Source organism: Aegilops tauschii, chromosome 1 (genome assembly GCF_002575655.3).
Source record: "Aegilops tauschii subsp. strangulata cultivar AL8/78 chromosome 1, Aet v6.0, whole genome shotgun sequence".
Classification (NCBI taxonomy): Eukaryota; Viridiplantae; Streptophyta; class Magnoliopsida; order Poales; family Poaceae; genus Aegilops; species Aegilops tauschii.
In genome coordinates this window covers 491246467-491263895 of record NC_053035.3, presented here as the reverse complement: position 1 = coordinate 491263895, position 17429 = coordinate 491246467, and the positions used below count along the sequence as shown (strand labels likewise).

The window sequence follows — 17429 nt, the reverse complement described above, 5'->3', positions numbered from 1 at the left end:
AGAATGTTCCTTATGGTCACTAATTTCAGGACCACTCAGACATGCCAGATGACACTGAGTACCCAACCCCGTCGTAACCCAGTTCCGCTAGAAGCCATCATCGTTGCGAATAGGATACCATGACACACTGACCCAGCGCCGCCTCCTGACATCCCCCGGACAACAACGGCTGAACTCGCAAACCAAACTCCAAGACAATGCCGTCGGGAAAGGACCACAATGCATGAGGGCTGCCATCGCCCATTCCAGGAAGATCTTGAACAAGGGTTTCCCTAAAGTGCAAGAGAGGAGGGCATATGATCTAATAGCAAGACACCTCCAAGAATGTTAGACGGCGCCCAAAAGTGTTGTTGGCTCTGGTGGAGCTAGAGCAAGGCTTTCTCCAGAGCAGCCACCGAACCCTCCCCTAAACCATCCAACAAGAATAACCCCATGCTTGAACATCTGCTGAGGACCACAAGGCTACCTGTAGTCGCGCCAGAGCTCCGATCAGCCACCACATTGTATTTCAATTATGTGTTCATTGTTTATCATTGTTGTATCTATCACATATTTATTAAGATGCTATATTTCATACAGTGTCACAGTGGTGCATCCCTCCTGACAAGGGTTCAAATCTCTAATGTTATCTAAGGAGCTAATAAACTCGTATCTATCATTATTTTTGCATGTCTAAACTTAAATTTTTTGCAGTTGGATGAATCATTAAACTTGCTGTTCTGCCCACGAGCAAGGATGTGCGCCAAAATAGCTCGAAACTGCACGAATGCTAAAAGAGATAATAGACCTACCATAAGTGAAGTAATCTGTGATCTAGATGAGCTCGAAAGCATGATTCCAAAGTCTTTCATAAATCAGGTATGTTTGATTAAGAGTAAATTACTCCTACAGTACATTAACTCGCATTTGCAAAGCAGTTTAGTCCATTAACTTAGCAATCATATACTCAATTTTGTAAACTTGAATTTGAAGAGCAAGTGCAATGTGATATTTGCTTCTGCAACTTGACAAGCACCATGGATGAGGATGCACGCGCAGGATCAGCTTGTTGTCGGGTCCCACATTTCAGCCAGCGTAGAGTTAGCTGACGTGCGCTAGATAATTGAGTCATTGACATGTGGGCTAGCTTGTTGGCGGGTCCACATGTCAGCCATCGTAAAGTCAGCTACCGTATGCCAGAGAATCTAGAGCGCCACGCGTGGCTTACGTTTTTGCATCTAGCCACTTATTTGCACTTACTTTGTCTACATGAGCACTCCTGGCTCGCTCTCCTTTATCACTTCTTCCTCGACTTGCCCCCTGCTTTTCATCCCTACCTATCGTGGTGCCCTCAATCCTGGCCTCCATGCCTCCATAATCCGTAGCTCTCATGGATTCTCAGCAAGGTAACTCCTGATGTTGGCTATGGAAAGGTTGTGCCACCGCACCACACAAACATGGAGTGGTCAAGCCTTAGGAGCTCATCGCGTGACCATTGATGGACGACATTGAGAACCCACCACTTGAGGTCGTGGAAGACAACCAGGAAGCAGTAGGGTTCATCCTTCTACATCGGTGACCACACGGCGTGTTCTCAGTTGTGCTTGACCACTCCATGTGTGTGTAGTGTAGTGGCAAAACCATTCTGCGGGTGACAACGCAGCTGCCTCACCGGGATCCACAACAGCCACATATTAGAGTAACTTAAATAATATAGCCAACGACAGGCTATATAAGACTTTCATGCCATCAAAAGCTAACACCTGAAAGTTCTTGTCTAACAGAGTTTGCTACGGATTAGAGATGTCTTTTTTACTTTCACCTTTCCTCTTTCTTCTCGTTTACTCTTTTCGACTAGGAGCATGCATACAACCTGATTCTGGCATGAGAGCCCAATCTTTTTTCTCTTGATCTCTCTCATCCACATAAATGGAAGTGTGATGTAAATACGCTTAGGGCATCTCCAATGTTGACTGCAAATTTCTCCGGCATATGTCCATTTTATGTCTAGACGAGGTCTGCAGACATGATGCGGGAGGGATCCATCCAATGCTAATCACAAAATATTCGGTTGGAAGGAGAAAAAGTAAGTGGGCACCATGAATGTGGTGGGATGTTTGTGAATTGGTTCGAGTTGGGAGGAGAGAGATGAGAGAGGGACCATGCATATGCGGTTGGGAGGAGAGAGAGAGAGAGAGAGAGAGAAAAGAGGGGGACCATGCACGTAAATGGTAAAGTGCATGTCCGGATTCCGGCAAAGCTCCCTAGTTTGTCTCTTGGATACCGGAATCCGTACGCCTGGACTGCTAAACGGACATATACAGGTCCCCGTTGGATTACAAAAGTGGTCCGGACATATAGTGTAGGCATGAGGATCCGCCTTGAAAATTCCCTTATAACCTGTACTTGCTCTTATGAAGACATGATCGGTAGGGATTGCTGAAACAAGGAATGAGTCAAGGATAAAAAAGGGGGCGCGGAAGGAGTGCTCACGTAGGCCTAAGGAAAATAGGGGGCTAGTTGCAAAAATGTGAGCCCCACACGCGACCTTGTCCATGTCGTCGCATAGAAGGAATACGACCGTGAACAGAGATTGGGATGTATTTGCTTTCCAAACCCAATATTTTTTATAACAATCCTCCCTCTTTATTACTTCCTATGTCGCATAATATAAGAGCGTTTTTTACACTATTATGAGACGGAGGCAGTACATTGCAATTAGTGTGACAACAAGAGAGGAACGAGGTCATTAGGAGGGTCAACCAGGAAGCTATTACAGAACGGCCCCTTGGCCAAGTTTGCCAGCTCACGAGGAACAGTATTCGCCTCCTGGGGACAGTGAATTAAAAAGGTACAGGGAAATTCAAAAGCCAGCTGATAGCAATCATCAAATATAGCAGCAGCTGCGCCTACAGATCGACCTCCCTTGTAGAAGTGCATGTTCTAGCCAATGCAACCAAAAGACCGACCTGATGGAAAAGACTAGGCAATACATTTATACGTAACACTCCCCCTCATGTGTGGCTCCTCAGGCCTAAACGTGGACCAAAAGTAGGCTACAATTTAATTATGCTAGTCAGTTCTTGAACTCAAGACCCCTTGGCTCTGATACCATGTAGAAGTGCATGCTCTAGCCAATACAATCAAAAGATCGATCTGATGGAAGAGACTAGGAAATACATTTATACGTAACATTCCTCATTCATAACAAGTTAACATAACCAAGTGTACGATTTTTGAGTCAATGGATTAAACGGCTCTACACCAGCAAGTTAATGTACTTGGTGATTTATTTACTTTTTGATGAATGTACTTTTTGTGCAAATCTATGTTCTTTCGTGAAGATATCTCTGTGCAAATTCCACCTGGACAACATTTTATACACGATTGATAGTCAATTTCCCTCTTCATGTACAGTTGACACACAAGCATGTCTACCCCTGGGAGGCTGACCCCACGAAGCTCGTAGTCCGTTACCTCATTGCTAGCGGACCCTTTGGAGACATGTACCACGGTGTCTACGACGGCCTCGAGGTCACAGGTCGGTACCATTTTCGATGCTTTTATCACGGATGTTAGTTTTAGACATCAACGCTTACCCAGTTACGTTTCAGTGAAGTTGCTTGATTGCAAGGAGGATGGTTCAAGGAGTCAAAAGGAAACAACAGTAGCAAGAGCAACTTTTTCGCAAGGAGTCTCCGTCTGGCACAAGCTTGATCACCCAAATGTAACTAAGGTACTCTTTGCCTCAACTATTCTATTTCCTTCAATTTTATTTGGTTAATTTGTTTTGCCCTCCTGACATGCATCATTTAGATCCCTACTACTAAATTAAGAAGTTGTTAATAAGCTCAGTATAAGCAACTGCAGTATCAGCCGTATGTGTTCTGTATAGTCCGTTAATTGCAATATGGAATGCACTTTCCTCTGGGCGGGAGCGGGCAAGACAATCGGCGCCAAGTGCAAGGTCAATTGGGACACTTTATGCCGGCCACTCGTGTATGCTGGTCTCGGTGTGCTCGAAACCGAGAAATTCGTAGGAGCCCTGAGATTAAGATGGCTTTGGTTTGAATGGAAGTAGTCGACCAATATTTGGGTTGGTTTGGGCAACCCTGTGATGACATGGAATACGAGCTCTTCTACGCCTTCACTTCTATCACCGTCGGCAACGGTGTGCGCATGCCTTTTTGGGACGCACCTTGGTGCAAGATCGGAATCACAAGAACATTGCACCCTCCCCTCCCCCACACACATTTTCAAGTCATCCGCAAGAAAGAATTGGAAAACTATAGAAGCGTTGAATGATGATACTTGGGTTTTCGAAGATCAATACGACCGCCAATTTCTTGCTAGAGCACTTCCCTAATTCCACCAGCTTTGGTCTTTCCTTCATGGCTTCTAGTTGCGACATGACATTGATGATGACATTGTGTGGAAGCATACTGACAGTGGCCACTACTCCGCGGAGTCTGCTACAAGGACCAGTTTCATGGCATGATCCACTCCTCGATGGAGCACACGGTTTCGAAAGCATGGCTCCGCCAAAAGTGAAGTTGTTTCCTTGGTTGGCCTCCCAGAATAGGAGGTTCGCCGAATCGTGGTCTATGCCCTCTTTGAAAGTGCGAGCAAGAAACAACCGACCAACTAATCTTCAAGTGTCAGTTCACAATTAGACTATGGGACACGAACAAGGACTGGCTTCAACTTGACTGCATTGACACCTCCGGTTGGCACATGCTTCACTCCACTAAGGAGTGGTGGATCGGTCATTCCCACTTTTCCATCCCCAATAGGAAGGCAATGGCCTCTCTTGCAATGCTAACCTCTTGGGCCATTTGGAATGAGCGTAATGCAAGGGTTTTCTGCCACAGGTCTGCCCCGCCCTCGGTTTTATTGTCCAATATCAAGAGGGAGGCGGCCCTTTGGATTTCTGGTGTCTACTACGCAACCTTCTTGTAGACTCGTGTTGGTCCTCGAGGCGCAGAATTTTGTAGGACATAGCAAATTTTCCTCAAGTGGATGACCTAAGGTTTATCAATCCATGGGAGGCGTAGGATGAAGATGGTCTTTCTCAAATAACCCTGCAACCGAATAACGAAGAGTCTCTTGTGTCCCCAACACACCCAATACAATGGAAAATTGTATAGGTGCACTAGTTCGGCGAAGAGATGGTGATACAAGTGTAATATGGATGGTAGAAATATATTTTTATAATCTGAATAAATAAAAACAGCAAGGTAACTAGTAACACAAGTGAGCAAAAACGGTATTGCAATGCTTGAAAACAAGGCTTAGGGTTCATACTTTCACTAGTGCAAAGTATCTCAACAATGATAACATATTAGGATCACATAACAATCCCTCAACATGCAACAAAGAGTCACTCCAAAGTTCCTATCGCGGAGAACATAAGATGAAATTGCTTGTAGGGTACGAAACCACCTCAAAGTTATTATTTCCGATCAATCAATTGAGCTATTCCTATAAGTGTCACAAACAGCCTAGAGTTCGTAGTAAAATAACACCATATGATACATATCAATCAACCCTAATGTCACCTAGATACTCAAATGTCACCACAAGTACCCATGAGTCAAGTATACGATATGCATAAAAAAACTTCAGATTCATAATATTCAATCCAACACAAAGAACCTCAAAGAGTGCCCCAAGATTTCTACCGGAGAAACAAGGATGAAAACGTGCATCAACCCCTATGCATAGGTTACCCCAATGTCACCTCGGGAATCCACGAGTTGAGTGCCAAAACATACATCAAGTGAATCAATAGAACACTGCTACTTCTTGAGATTGCGTTGGTTTTTCCCTTGAAGAGGAAATGGTGATGCAGCAAAGTAGAGATAAGTATTTCCCTCAGTTTGAGAACCAAGTTATCAATCCAGTAGGAGAAGAACGCACAAATCACCAATACCTGCACAAACAATCAAACAACTTGCACCCAACGCGATAAAAGGGTTGTCAATCCCTTCACGGTTACTTGCAAAAGTGAGATCTGGTAGAGATAGATAAACAAAAGATAAAATATATTTTTTGTTTCTTTTTTGTTTATAAATCTAAAAATAAAAGATTGCAAAATAATAGATCGGAAACTAATATGATGGAAAATAGTAGATCGGAAACTAATATGATGGAAAATAGACCCGAGGCCATAGGTTTCACTAGAGGCTTATCTCATGAAGGCAAAAAATACGGTGGGTGAACAAATTACTGTCGAACAATGGGTAGAAAAGTGCAAAGTTATGACGATATCCAAGGCAATGAGTATGCAATATAGGCATCACGTCCGTATCAAGTAGACCGACTCCTGCCTGCATCTACTACTATTACTCCACACATCGACCGACTCCTGCCTGCATCTAGAGCATTAAGTTCATAAAGAACATAGTAACACATTAAGTAAGATGACATGATGTAGAGGAATAAACTCAAGCAATATGATGTAAACCCCATCTTTTTATCCTCGATGGCAACAATACAGTACGTGCCTCGCTACCCCTACTTTGTCACTGGGTGAGGACACCGTAAGATTGAACCCAAAGCTAAGCACCTCTCTCATTGCGAGAAAACCCAATCTAGTTGGCCAAACCAAACCAATAATTCAAAGAGAAATACAAAGATACCAAATCATGCATATAAGAATTCATAGGAGATTCAACAATATTCATAGATAAGCTGATCATAAATCCACAATTCATCGGATCTCGACAAACACACCGCAAAAGAAGATTACATCGGATAGATCTCCAAGAACATCAAGGAGAACATGGTATTGAGAATCAAAGAGAGATAAGAAGCCATCTAGTTACTAGCTATGGACCCGTAGGTCTGTGGTGGACTACTCATGCTTCATCGGAAGGGCAATAGAGTTGATGTAGATGCCCTCTGTGATCGAATCCCCCTCCAGCAGGATGCCGAAAAAGGCCCCTAGATGGGATCTCACGGGAACAGAAGGTTGCGGAGGTGGAAAAGTGTTTTCGTGGATGCTTCTGGTGGTTTGGGAATATTTGCAAATATATAGGCGGAAGATCTAGGTTAGGGGGGTCACCGAGGGGCCCACAAGGTAGCCGGGGTGCACCCTCCACCCTTGTTGTCGCCTCGTGGCTCTTTTGACTTGCACTCCAAGTCTCGTGGGTGTCTTTTGGTCCAAGAAAAATCATCGTGAAGTTTTATTCCGTTTGGACTCCGTTTAGTATTCCTTTTCTGCGAAGCTCAAAAACAAGGAAAAACAGAAACTGGCACTAGGCTCTAGGTTAATAGGTTGGTCCCAAAACTAATATAAAATAGCATATTAATGCATATAAAACATCCAAAATACATAATATAATAGCATGGAACAATAAAAAATTATAGATACGTTGGAGACATACATCCAGTGTCACCACAGGTATCCCACGCAAGACATACATCCAGTGTTCTCAAATCCATAAAAGTATTCAATCCGATAATAGTGAAACCTCAAAGGTAAAACACAATTCATCACAAGAAGATAGAGAGGGATAAACACCATATGATCCAACTATAGTAACAAAGCTCGCGGTACATCAAGATCATGCCAAATCAAGAACACGAGAGAGAGGGATCAAACACATAGCTAATGTACATACCCTCAGCCCCGAGGGTGAACTACCCCCTCCTCGTCATGGAGACCGCAGTGATGATGAAGATGGCCTCCGGTGATGGTTTCCCCCTCCGGCAAGGTGCCGGAACGGGCTCCCGATTGGTTTTTCGTGGCTACAGAGGCTTGCGGCGACGGAACTTCCGATCTAGGGTTCTTTTCGGGGGATTCCATATTTATAAGAATTTTTTGTGTCGGAAACAAGTCAGGGGGTGCCCAAGGTGTCCAAAAGCCAGGGGCGCGCCCTAGGGGGTGGGCGCGCCTAGAGGGCTTGTGGACTCCTCGTCCACTTCTTGGCCCAACTCTTGTGCTTCTGGGGTCTCTTTTGGCCAATAAAAATCATCGTAAATTTTCATCCCATTTCAAGAACTTTTATTTCTGCACAAAAACCACACCATGGTATTTCTACTGAAAACAACGTCAGTCCGGGTTAGTTCTAATCAAATCATACCAAAACCATATAAAATTGTTGTAAACATGGCATGAATGCTTCCTAAATTATAGATACGTTGGAGACGTATCAGCATCCCCAAGCTTAATTCCTACTGGTCCTCGAGTAGGTAAATGATAAAAGAAACAATTTATGAAGTGTGAATGCTAGCATAGTGCATAAGTTTGATCAATGATAATTCCAAACACCTTTTCTAGCATCAATATATATCATAAACAGTAGCTCGTCTCATAAAACTTCTCATGATCAAGTAATCTATCTTATTGTGGCATAAATATTCAGATCCATAAGATTCAAAACAAAAGTTTAATATTGACATAAAAACAATAATACTTCAAGAATACTAATAAAGCAATCATGTCTTCTCAAAATAACATGGCCAAAGAAAGTTATCCCTACAAAATCATATAGTTTGGCTATGCTCTATCTTCAACACACAAAATATTTCATCATGCACAACCCCGGTATTGGCCAAGCAATTGTTTCATACTTTTAATGTTCTCAAGCCTTTTCAACTTTCATGCAATACATGAGCGTGAGCCATGGATATAACACTATAGGTGGAATAGGGTAGGGTGGAGGTTGTGAGGAGAAGACTAAAAGAAGGAGAAAGTCTCACATCAACTAGGCAAATTAATGGGCTATGAAGATGCCCATCAATTGATATCGATGCAAGTGAGTAGGGATTGCCATGCAATGGATGCACTAGTATAAGTGTATGAAAGCTCAAAAAGAAACTAAGTGGGTGTGCATCCAACTCACTTGCTCACGAAGACCTAGGGCAATTTGAGAAAGACCATCATTGGAATATACAAGCCAAGTTCTATAATGAAAAATTCCCACTAGTATATGAAAGTGACAAAATAGGAGACTCTCTATCATGAAGAACATGGTACTACTTTGAAGCACAAGTGCGGAAAAGGATAGTAACGTTGTCCCTTCTCTCTTTTCTCTCATTTTTTATTTTCTCTCTTCTTTTTTCTTTTTGGGCTCTTTGGCCTCTTTTTGTTTGGGGCTCTTTGGCCTCTCTTTTTTTGAAGTTCGGATTTTCATCTCTACTTGTTGGAGAATCATAGCCTCCATCATCCTTTCCTCACATGGGACAATGTTCTAATAATGATGATCATGACACTTTTATTTACTTACAACTCAAGAATTACAACTCGATACTAGAACAAGTATGACTCTATATGAATGCCTCATGCATATGAGAACAATATGACAATGATGGTGTGTGTCATAACAAAACGAAACGGTGGAAGTTGCATGGCAATATATCTCGGAACGGCTATGGAAATGCCATAATAGGTAGGTAAGGTGGCTGTTTTGAGGAAAGGTATATGGTGGGTTTAATGCACCAGAGAAATTTGTGCGGTACTAGACAGGCTAGCAATGGTGAAAGGGTGAGAGTGCGTATAATCCATGGGCTCAACATTAGTCATAAAGAACTCACATACTTATTGCAAAAATTTGTTAGCCATCGAAGCAAAGTACTAATACGCATGCTCCTAGGGGAGAGGTTGGTAGGAGTTAACCATCGCGTCCTCCCGACCTCCACACAAAGGATGACAATCAAAAAAATAAATCATGCTCCGACTTCATCACATAATGGTTCACCATACGTGCATGCTACGGGAATCACAAACTTTAACACAAGTATTTCTACCAATCCACAATTGCTCACTAGCATGACTCTAATATCACCATCTTTATATCTCAAAACAAACGTGAGGAATCAAACTTCTCATATATTCAATGCTCTTATATGAAAGTTTTTATTATATCCATCTTGAATACCCATCATATTAGGACTAAATTCATAACCGAAGCAAATTGCCATACTATTTTTAAGACTCTCAAAATGATATAAGTGAAGCATGAGAGTAATGACAAACTACTCCACAAAGATAATAGTGAGGATCAATGAGTAGTCAAATAATTAAGTAGCTATGTGAAGACTCTCTCTCATTTAAAAATTTCAGATCTTAAGTATTCTATTCAAACAGCAAGCAAAACAAAATAAAATGGCATTCCAAAGATAGCACATATCATGTGAAGAAGCAAAACTTAGGCTCAACCGATACTAACCGATAATTGTTGATGAATAAAGGTGGGAGCCAACCCGGGCATCCCCAAGCTTAGATGCTTGAGACTTCTTTAAATATTAAGTAGGGATGCCTTGGGAATCCCCAAGCTTGAGCTCTTGTGTCTCCTTAATTCTTCTTATGTCACGGTTTCCCTGAATCTCAAAAACTTCATGCACACAAAACTCAACAAGAACTCGTGAGATAAGTTAGTATAAATCCATGCAAAACCTTATCATTCTCTACTATAGACAATCACTAAAATTATAATTTGAAATTACATACTAAATGCCTCTGCATATTTAATACTCCCATCCTCGAATGGAATCATTAAACAAGCAAACATATGCAAACAATGCAATCATAACAGCAATCTGTCTAAACAGAACAGTCTGTAAAGGATAAAGGAAGATCCATACTTATTTAACTAAAAAATTTCTGAAAATTACCACACTGTAGAGAATTTATCATTGCATGTTGTGTCAAAATTTCAAGCTTTTGTCACATTCTGACTTTTCTAGGGAATTTTTGCAATAGTGACAAACTTTCTGTTTTGAAATAGCAACTCATATACTTGCAAATTGTGCATGATGAAGGCTATCCTTGAATATTTTATTGAAATAAAAGATACAAAACCTTATTCTAAATAAAAGCAAGAAAATCTAAACAAAAGAAATTGACGCTCCAAGCAAAACACATATCATGTGACAAATAAAAATATAGCTCCAAGTAAGGTTACCGATAATGTTGGAGACGAAAGAGGGGATGCCTTCCGGGGCATCCCCAAGCTTAGTTGCTTGGATATTCCTTGAATATTATCTTGGGGTGCCTTGGGCATCCCCAAGCTTAGGTTCTTGTCACTCCTTATTCTCTTCATATCGATATCTCACCCAAAACATGAAAACTTCAATCACACAAAACTTAACGGAACTTCGTGAGATATAGGTTAGTATGATAAAGACAAATCATCCACTTTGGTACTGTCAAAGACAAGATTCATAATTGTTTCCACATAACGGCTACTGTAATTTATCACTTCCACAATTTATATCACTTAATATAATCTATGGAAACACTAAAACAAGCAAACTATGCGTTGAAAACAGAATTTGTCAAAAACAGAACAATCTGAAACTCCATAGTTCTAAAACTGCATACTTCTGAAACTCCAAAAATTTCTGAAAAATTATGAAAACATAGAGAATTTTTATACAAATCATTTAAAAAAATCATATCAAAAGCACGTTCTAGTGAATTTTCAAAATTCCTGGACTGAGAGGAGAAGTTTCTGTTTTCGCACAGAATCAAGTCAACTATCATCCAGACTATCCCAAAGGATTTACTTGGCACTTTATCGAAACAAAAACTATAAAACATGATTAATACAATATCTTAATCATGTGAACACACAAAAACGGTAGGGGTAAATGTTGGGTTGTCCCCCGACAAGCGCTTTTCTTTAATGCCTTTTTAGCTAGGCATGATGATTTCAATGATGCTCACACAGAAGATAAGAATTGAAACACAAATAAAGCATCATGAAGCATATGACTAGCACATTTAATACTAACCCACTGCCTATGCATAGGGATTTTGTGAGCAAACAATTTATGAGAACAAGAATCAACTAGCATAGGAAGGCAAAACAAGCATAACTTCAAAACTTTCAACACATAGAGAGGAAACTGGATATTATTGAGATATGTAAAAGCATATGTTCCTCTCTCTAAATAATTTTCTATGGCATCATGAATGAATTCAACAATATAACTATCACATAAAGCATTCTTTTTATGATCCACAAGCATAGAATTTTTAATACTCTCCACATAAGCAAATTTATTCTCGTGAATAGTAGTGGGAGCAAACTCAACAAAATAACTATCATGAGATACTTGATTGACATAATCAAATTGAACATTAAAATCATAATGACAGGTTTCATGGATATCATTACTCTTTATTGCATACATATCATCACAATAATCATCATAGATAGCAACTTTGTTCTCATAGTCAATTGAAACCTCTTCCAAAATAGTGGATTCATCACTAAATAAAGTCATGACCTCTCCAAACCCACTTTTATCAACATAATCATCATAAATAGGAGGGATGCTATCATCATAATAAATTTGCTCATCAAAACTTGGGGGGGAGGCAAAAAAGATCATATTCATAAACATAGCATCCCCAAGCTTGTAGCTTTGCATATCATAGCATCATGGATACTCAAAGAATTCATACTAACAACATTGCAATCATGATCATCATTCAAATATTTAGTGCCAAACATTTTACTGACTTCTTCTTCTAACAATTGAGCACAATTTTCCTTTCCATCATTTTCACGCAAGACATTAAAAAGATGAAGCATATGAGGCAACCTCAATTCCATTTTTTTAGTTCTCTTTTATAACTAGTGATAAAACAAGAAACTAAAAGATTAAATTGCAAGATCTAAAGATATTCCTTCAATCACTCACCTCCTCGGCAACGGCGCCAGAAAAGAGCTTGATGTCTATTAAGCAACCTTCTTATTGTAGACTCGTGTTGGGCCTCCAAGCGCAGAGTTTTGTAGGACAGTAGCAAATTTCTCTCAAGTGGATGACCTAAGGTTTATCAATCCATGGGAGGCGTAGGATGAAGATGGTCTCTCTCAAACAACCCTACAACCAAATAACAAAGAGTCCCTTGTGTCCCCAACACACCCAAGACAATGGCAAATTGTATAGGTGCACTAGTTCAGCGAAGAGATGGTGATACAAGTGTAATATGGATGGTAGAAATATATTTTTATAATCTGAATCAATAAAAACATCAAGGTAACTAGTAACAAAAGTAAGCAAAAATGGTATTGCAATGCTTGAAAACAAGGTCTAGGGTTCATACTTTCACTAGTGCAAAGTCTCTCAACAATGATAACATATTTGGATCACATAACAATCCCTCAACGTGCAACAAAGAGTCACTCCAAAGTTCCTATCACGGAGAACATAAGATGAATTTCTTGTAGGGTACGAAACCACCTCAAAGTTATTATTTCCGATCAATCCATTGAGCTATTCCTATAAGTGTCACAAACAGCCCTAGAGTTCGTAGTAAAATAACACCATATGATACACATCAATCAATCCTAATGTCACCTAGATACTCCAATGTCACCACAAGTATCCGTGGGTCAAATATACGATATGCATCAAACAACTTCAGATTCATAATATTCAATCCAACACAAAGAACCTCAAAGAGTGCCCAAGATTTCTATCGGAGAAACAAGGATGACAACGCCCTATGCATAGATTACCCCAATGTCACCTCGGGAATCCGTGAGTTAAGTGCCAAAACATACATCAAGTGAATCAATAGAACACCCCATTGTCACCACGGGTATCCCACGCAAGACATACATCAAGTGTTCTCAAATCCATAAAAATATTCAATCCGATAATAGTGAAACCTCAAAGGTAAAACTCAATTCATCACAAGAAGATAGAGGGAGAGAAACACCATATGATCCAACTATAGTAACAAAGCTCATGGTACATCAAGATCGTGCCAAATCAAGAACACAAGAGAGAGGGAACAAACACATAGCTACTGGTACATACCCTCAAACCTGAGGGTGAACTACTCCCTCCTCGTCATGGAAACCGCCGGGAGGATGAAGATGGCCTCCGGTGATGGTTTCCCCCTCCGGCAGGGTGCCGGAACGGGCTCCCGATTGGTTTTTTTGTGGCTACAAAGGCTTGCGGCGGTGGAACTTCCAATCTAGGGTTGTTTTAGGGGTTTTCGTATTTATAAGATTTTTTGGCGTCGGAAACAAGTCAGGGGGGTGCCCGAGGTGTCCACAAGCCAGGGGGCTCGCCCTAGGGGGGTGGGCGCGCCTAGAGGGCTTGTGCTTGTGGACTCCTCGTCCACTTCTTGGCCCAGCTCTTGTGCTTCGGGGGTCTATTTTGGTCCATAAAAAATCATCGTAAATTTTCATCCCATTTCGAGAACTTTTATTTCTGCACAAAAAACGACACCATGGTAGTTCTGCTGAAAACAACGTCAGTCCGGGTTAGTTCTAATCAAATCATAGCAAAACCATATAAAATTATTGTAAATATGGCATGAATACTTTATAAATTATAGATACGTTGAAGACGTATCTATTACCGCGGGGGCAACGAACTTGCGATTAATCATGTCGGGAGAGTAAAACATTTGTACCATGGGGTGTGTTGTAACACAAATAAACTCTCTTCTCCTTCTCAATTAATATATCTTTTGCCTCGGTTTAATTTTTTTGCAATATATCATCATTAAAGCAGGCCAACATTAAGTTTTCGTAAAAAAATGTTAACACGTGGCACTGCTTTCGCTTCTCAGCTGTCAATTGGCATACTGTTATGCATTTTATTTCTTGCATAAATGCTATATCTGAGTTGAAGCTATATACCTCTTTGTATTATTATCAGTCTCCTGCCTTATCTCTAGGAGAGGCTTCTCGTCCTCGAAGTCTGTACTCCTATATATACCCCGTGAGGCTCAATACAACATCCAACACATTATGTCAATCCTCTCTCTCTCTCTCTCTCTCTCTCTCTCTCTCTCTCTCTCTCTCTCTCTATCCCTTGTAACACCTGACAAGTATTACCCTCTGCCATATCAAACATGAAAAATTGCCCTAACAGCAGTTTCGGTTTTTCTTCACAGCTTGTAGGGGCTATAATGGATGCTAGAGATCTGAATATTGAGGCAGCAGGTGCAGATTTTGTCATGACAAATGATGCACGCTGTGTTGTTGTGGAGTATGTTGCTGGAGGCACACTAAAAACATTTCTGATACAGAACAGGAGAAGGAAGTTAGCTTTTAAAGTCGTGGTCCAAATAGCTCTCGACCTTGCGAGAGGGTAAGTAGTTACTGCATTCCCGTAAGTCTCAATATTCTATTTTTGGACTCCATTCTTATAGATTTGGGAAATACTGACCTTTTGATGTTTGACAGATTAAGCTATCTTCACTCAATGAAAATTGTGCACCGTGATGTGAAGCCTGAAAACATGCTTCTTGACAAATCAGGCACCGTAAAAATTGAGGATTTTGGTGTTGCTCGCACTGAGCCTAGAAACCCCAACGATATGAGAAGCGAAACAGGCACCTGAGGTATCTGTTCTTGGACGGTGACTAGTCTCATGGTGTCCTGATAGTTTCTCTTGTACTCCTTGCATGACAATCTTATCTAATTCCATCCCAAATTAACCTAACACGCAAAAATAAAAATCTAATACAGTTTGAGATTTTCCCCATCAAACAACACCTTGCATGTTACATGCCTTAATTATGTTGACGTGCAGGTTCTCAACGGCCATCCTTACAACAGGAAATGTGACGTTTACAGCTACGGGATTTGCCTATCGGAGATATACTGCTGCGATGCGCTGCACCCAGATCTGAGCTACTCGGAGATGATAGCCGCTGCCGTCTCTCAGGTAGTAGAACTCTGCAATTCACCTACTCCCTCCGTCTAATACATCCCTACCTAGATAAATGTAAGACAAACTTTTTGAGACGGAGGGAGCACTTTTTATTTTTTCTTATGATCTATCAACATGAGGCTATACTTGGCAATATATACAAATTTGATGTCCAGAACCTGAGGCCGGAGATCCCGCGGTGCTGCCCGAGCGCCTTTGGGAACGTGATGAAGCGGTGCTGGGACGCGAACCCGGACAAGCGGCCGGAGATGGCGGAGGTGGTGACGATGCTGGAGGCGATCGACACGTCCAAGGGCGGGGGCATGATCCCCGTGGACCAGGCGCGGGGCATCGGGTGCCTCTCCTGCCTCAGGCCGCGCAGGGGCCCCTGACTCAATGCACGCACGGATAACGCGGCGAGGTGGATGTAGCGTCCTTTCTGCAATGCAGGCCGAGCCCTGGATCTCGCGTTGGTTGATTGCGTTTGCTTTAGTTTCAAACAAGGTACGCAAACCGGTTGATGGAGCTTCGCTGGTGTGACCCTTGGTTTGGCTGGCAGGCAGCCCATCTGATGTAAATTCCCGTGTCTCTGCCCCATGTGCTGCTTATCGATGAAGAACAGGCTCGCTCGTTGGTCTATGCTTTTTCTGTGCTGACATCTCATCCTGGTCTGCTAATTGTCGGCTTGAGCCATCGTACAAGTGCTAGTGTTCCTGAGGCTTCATGACCTGAAACTAGAATTACTAGTAAACAAGGTGCCGTATGTCCCGTACATGACAAGATCACCTACTTAATGAGTTGACCTGGCAGGATTTTAAAATGAAAAATCCACTGATAAACGAGGTGCTGTGTCTGTCCTGTGCGTGACAAGATTACGCACTTATTAATGAGTTGGCCTGGCAGGATTTAAAAAAAATCAACTGAAAAAGATGGTTTGATGTTGCCAGCGGTGCTCACTGCTCTTCTCGGACCTGATCTTTAATCTGCTGCATTTGATGATTTTGAATTAAGCACCATCCTCTACAAGAACAAGATCACCCTCAAACGGACCACAAGGACCAGGTCGACGGTCATGAGATATCTCAGCACCATTGACGATTTAAAAGAAAAACATTTCTGATTTGCTAACTGGCCAAGAAGAGGACTTTTTTCTTTGCGAGGGCCAAGAAGAGGACTTGTGGTTACAGTCAGGATGCCCTCGAGAATCTCCTACGCCATTTGGATATGGATTGTAAACCTATTCATTAATCAATAAAGCTCCCAATCTTTACGCAAAAAAAAGGAGGCGGAGTTGTTTATGTAGACAAACAAGGCAGGCAGCTGTAAGATTCTCCGTTGCAACGAGCGCACAGATCGATAATCCTGGCGGCCTGCTAATCTAACGACACCCTTTCATTTGATTTCTGGATCGAGGCAGCAAGAAAGAAAGATGCGTAGGTAGATTCGCTGCGTCTTCCTCGGCTAGCTTAAGCAGAGCTATGTGCTACTAGTACAAGAGTGTGTGACCAAGGCTGGCAGGAAGATTCCTCGGCTTCCTCCTTCCTTCCTCTTGTCCATGGACGGACGGCCGCCCATCTTTTGTCCTTCCAAGCTGTCACACGGTATGTGCAGAGCGGAATGAACAATAACGAAAATACGATAGTCCAAGAGCGGAAATACAGTGCCAGTGCAACCTTAAAATGCCCGCGAGGGCAAAGCCGACCAGGTCACATTCACTGGGACAACGCGCAGTCTTCATATTCTGACGAACAGCAAAACAGAAAAAACCATGCTTGTTTGCCTTGAAGACCAAGTGACACTTCCACTTTGGGGCCCAA

General features: G+C 41.7%; 1 pseudogene; it reads left to right on the top strand.

Annotated features, from left to right (window-relative positions):
• Positions 1-735: 735 nt before the first annotated feature.
• LOC109760109 (serine/threonine-protein kinase 52-like) lies at positions 736-16004 on the top strand (annotated as a pseudogene).
• The last annotated feature ends 1425 nt before the right edge of the window (positions 16005-17429 follow it).